Source organism: Tenrec ecaudatus, chromosome 15, assembly GCF_050624435.1.
Source record: "Tenrec ecaudatus isolate mTenEca1 chromosome 15, mTenEca1.hap1, whole genome shotgun sequence".
NCBI lineage: Eukaryota > Metazoa > Chordata > Mammalia > Afrosoricida > Tenrecidae > Tenrec > Tenrec ecaudatus.
In genome coordinates, this window is record NC_134544.1 from 77,189,155 (window position 1) to 77,194,095 (window position 4,941).

A 4,941-nucleotide genomic window follows, 5' to 3' on the forward strand; every position below is an offset into this window, starting at 1 on the left:
TGTGCAATAGTTTTGAGGTTGGTTTGTGTGATGGTCTCTCTTTGTTCTTTTTTTGGGGGGGGGGAGGGTCCCTTGATTATTTTGGGACTCTCCATATGGAGTAATCATTTTTCATTTCTTTAAAGGATTATGATGTCATTTGGATCAGGACAGCATTGTATTTAAAGATAGCGTTAGTTATGACATTTCCTTAGTATTGAGCGTCTTTATCCATGAAAATGGCATATTGAGAATGTGAACAGACTTGCATTGGGAAGCATAAACATTCATGAATCATGTCATCTTGATGAACAAGAGAGACAGAAAACAGATTAAGACACAAAGAGAGTTCGGACCAGTGCTGAGTCTGACCTGCACACTTCCCACTGAAGATGAGAGCCATAGGGGAGCCACATTCTGCTTTAATGTGGTTTGTTCCCTACCTAGCCACCTACATAACTCTAACCTATAACTCAATGTCACAATGGGGGAATTCTATGGAAGTCTCTGCTCTCAGTCTGTCCTTTCAGCAGCACAGCACCGTCTTTCTCTTCAGGCATCATTTGGAGAGTTTGAAAAACCGGTCTTTCTGATCCAATTCAAAAGCTAACCTCTGGCAGCACCCACTCACTCCATCTTCTCTAAATCTCATTAGAACAGAACCTCCAAGTTTCCCTGAATTTCTTCTGGAGCCTGATCCTTAGAACCACATGCTGAGTAATTTTCCTCCCATTACCAAACAGACTTATTTTTCTACAGAATGTTTTCTTCTTATAATACAACTTTTTAAATGTATCAGGGATAGTCATGGTAATATTAGAGAGATTCTCTGAGGGAAACCAAGACATGGAGAAGAACACCAATACCACAACAGGAAAGCAGTCCTGAACCTCCCTCCATCTGCACCTGCTCCTGGACCTGAGACCTGTGCTCTGTGGGTCTGGAGTGCCCCTGTGGGGGCCTGTTTTCTCCCTGCAGGGGAGGCTTGTATCCCCGTTGAATCTGAATCTCCTCACTGTGATGGTAGCACAGTAACACAAAGGCATGTCCTCGAATTTCATCCTGTTCATACACAGATACAATATGTTCTAGGAGTCGTCTTTGGAGATAGTGAATTGACCCTTCACAGAGTCTTTGTATTATATACCACCACCCCAGTACTAATTCTTGAGACCCACTGCAGATGCTTCCCCAGAGCCTGGTGGATGCAGATCATGGCATAGCTATTTGTAAGGTGACCAGATGTTCTGCTTTTGGTGGGACAGTCCCGATTTCTAACAATGTGTCTGGCGTCCTGTGGCATTTTTTAAAAGTCCTGATTTTTGAAAAGAATGCACAACAAGCTAGGGAACAGCGGGAGAACGGGAAGGGAATATACGGTTTTTGGCTGCCATGTGGCTATTTCGCCAGGATATGAGTTTTATATTATTTTTGTTAATTTTATAATGTTAAACTTTAATAATAACAAATAATTGTTGAGAACTGATTATCAAGAACTGCTTATCAAAGTTCGCATTGCTGATCAGTTGTTAGAATTCGACCACCATTGTTTGGACTTAATGAACAATGGCATTTTTGCCATTGGCAACGATGAAAACATTTTGTAACTGTCGTGATGTCAACAAATTAGATATGCATATAATTTAGGTAATTTATTTATTTCAATAAATACATACATTTTCTTGAATTTAGCAGAAAGTACCCGTGTTATTTATATTTTATAGTGGCGGCAAAAAGTCTAGCGCCAGCCTTGAAAATGACACGACTTACGTTACAGCAAATTCAGAGAAAAAATAATACAAGTTAGTATTGTTATTATTTAGAAAGAAATATAGGATTAAAATTTAAATAATTTTAAAATATAGTTACTTTACAGCAATCAAATTAATTTAATTTATAACCTAACAAAATATGTTCATGTAATTATGTACCTACTTGCTGTGTTTTTAAGCAATATGTTTATAATGTAATTTTAAATTATTTTTTTGGCAAACAATGCAATCCCATTAGTTTCCTATATGTGCTATGCACGCTATATGCACATACATATTATGTGCTTTGACATGTGACATGTGAAAAATATGGTCATCTTGAAACCAGTCCTATAGGTGATGCTAAGTTTCTTTTTTTAAAGGTAGAGCAGCATTTAAAATACACACTTAGTTGCCATCCGTGCTCAAAGAACAATAGACAGCGCCCATCTTGTGTTTGGCCATCTTGTCGTTGATCTTGTGGTTCTGGGAGGCACTAAAGATTATGGTCCCTGCAGATGGGACTTTAGGTATTGGTAGAGCAGCAGGCTCCTCCTGATGAATTTTAAGTTAAATACTATACACAATGTGTGTTGAATTCAGGGAAACAGAGTTCCATGGGAAGAAACTAGCATCCTGGGCCATTCATGTAAATCTGAGAAAAGTTATACTTTTGCAATAAACAGAGAAACCACCAGAAAACTAGTTGCTGTCCAGTCGACTCTGACTCGTGGTGCCCCCATGTGGGTCACAGTAGAACTGTGCTTCAGGTGGGTTCTGACGGCCAGATTCTTTTATCCAGAAGTAAACCACCAGGCCTTTCTTCCTAGACAACTCTGGGTGAATTCAAACCTCTAACCTCACAGCACTGAGTGTAAGAACTATACACTCCGATTACCCCTAAATCCAAACAACAAGCAGGAAAAACACCCATCTACAACAAAAAACCCACCACCACAAAAGCCACATCTGACTTCTGGCACCCCATGTGTTGTCAAAGGAGTACTGTGTTCCCAAGCGTTTTCTTTCTTTCTTTGTGTTCCCCCAAGCATTTTCAATGGCTGATATTTATGAAGTTACTCATCAGGCCTTTCATTAAATGTCCCCAATAGGGAAGCATTGCTCTTTGTTTCGTAGAAGGCCCCATCCCTGCTGTATGCGTCCATTGACCATAGTTATGGGGTCAGCCTTCTGCCAAACTCTCAACTCTTTTAACTTCCCAACCCCTTAGCTTCTGTGCTTGTCATATCTGCTTCCTGCTGTGCACAGGTCTAAGCATGGGGACTCGTGCCCTTCTTCCTTTCCTCCGGGCACGTAACATGTGCCTACTTCTGAGCGCTTCTTCAGTCTCGCTTGTCTGCTGAGTGCCAAAACACTGCATCAGAAAGTTGTGCAAACATCTATCTATGTAAAGTTCCTTTGGGTGCTAGAGGGGAAGGAGAGGAAGACAAGGATTATTCCTTCTGTTCTCAGCACCCAATCAGCAAAGATGGAACAATCAGATTATAATAGTGCGAGAAAAAACAAACCACTTACCAAGAAAATTAGGATTAAGAACAACTCTCCAAATCTGGCAACAGACCTTCAAGGAATAATCTAGAAAAACCTATGTCTGAGGCTCTTAAGTTACTGTTTTAGGCTGAAGGGTAATTCAAGACTCATCTATGTGACTGTTTATTGGACGAAGATCATGTTACTTTTTCAAAGTTCACTTGTTAAAAGGGACCTGTTTTGATCTATGGACTTATTAGGGAACACCCATTTCACTACTGTCAACTTAAAGAAACAACAAGAAAACAGTGACAGAATCACCCCAGTCTGGTTTCTCCCCCACCTCTCCTAGTTGTCCTGGAGACAGTTGTTGAATAAATAAGATAGAATATTTTTTGTTTTTTGTTTTCCCTAATATAGCTGTGAATAATAATGGCCACCTATGTTCCAGCCTAGCCAAACACATCACATCCCTGCAAGTCCCAAAGGCAGTTTGAAATTCTAAGAGGGTCAAGTGGAATGGCTGGGGCTTCTGCCAGCATCGCATTGAATGATGTGGGAACCTTCAGGTCTCTCCTGCCAAAATATGTTTTTAAGCAATATGTATATAATAATGTATAATATAATTTTAAATTATTTTTTAGATTTTTAACATAATGAGTAAGAAAAGAGGATGCAAATACAATGATGATCTAAGAAGTGAATTTCCTTTTATTAAAAAAAACAAAAGCGATTACCTGGTAAAATGTGAGAAATGTAATGGTGAGTTTTCTATTTCGCACGGCAGGAAGAATGATATTTCAAAGCACTTGGAGACACAGAAACATAAAAGATATTTAAATACTGCTGCATCTTCCTTCAAAATACAGGAAATTCTTTTTTCGGAAAATAACTTATGGAGATGAAGAAAAGAAATTAGCATTAGCAGAAGGACTTATGTCTTTTCATGCTATTAATCACAATCATTCCAAAAAGTTGTTCAACAAAAATTTGCCTGTGCTAGAACAAAATCCGAGGCAACTGTGTGTAATGTGCTTTCCCCATATGCATTTTCAGAATTAAACAAAAATATAGAAAATAATTTTATATCCATATATTCTGATGCATCTAATAAGGATATAAAGTTATTTCCAACAATTATTAGATTTTTTTGATTCGGAAACTGGAATAAATTAAAATTTTAGATTTCGTTTCTCTGCCTGGTGAACCTTCTGAAATAATTTTCAGTTCCATTATTAATATTTTGGAAAAAAAACAATTTGAAACATAAAATAATTCCATTTTGTGCAGACAACACAAACACAAATTTTGGAGGAAAAGTAAAGAGGAACAAATAATATTTTTTATAAATTAAACAAAAACCTTAATCAAAATATTGGTGTTGGTTGTGCAGTGCACATAATACATAACGCCATTCAAACAGCTGCTGATTTGTTGCCCATAGATGTGGAAAATATTGTTATTAAAATATATTCTTATCTCTATATATACACTGTGTGAGTTGAAACACTTAAAGAATTTTGTGAAACTGTGGAAGTCGAATATCAGAAAATACTTGGATACAGTAAAACACTGGTTAGCTCTTTTGCCAGCTGTCAAAAGAATTTTGAAAATATACGATCCTTTGAAGTCCTACTTTCTATCATAGGATAAATGTCCTAGAATTTTAGAAGAGTTTTCTGAAAAAGAATCTTCAAAAATTTGCCTACAGTTGGAACAC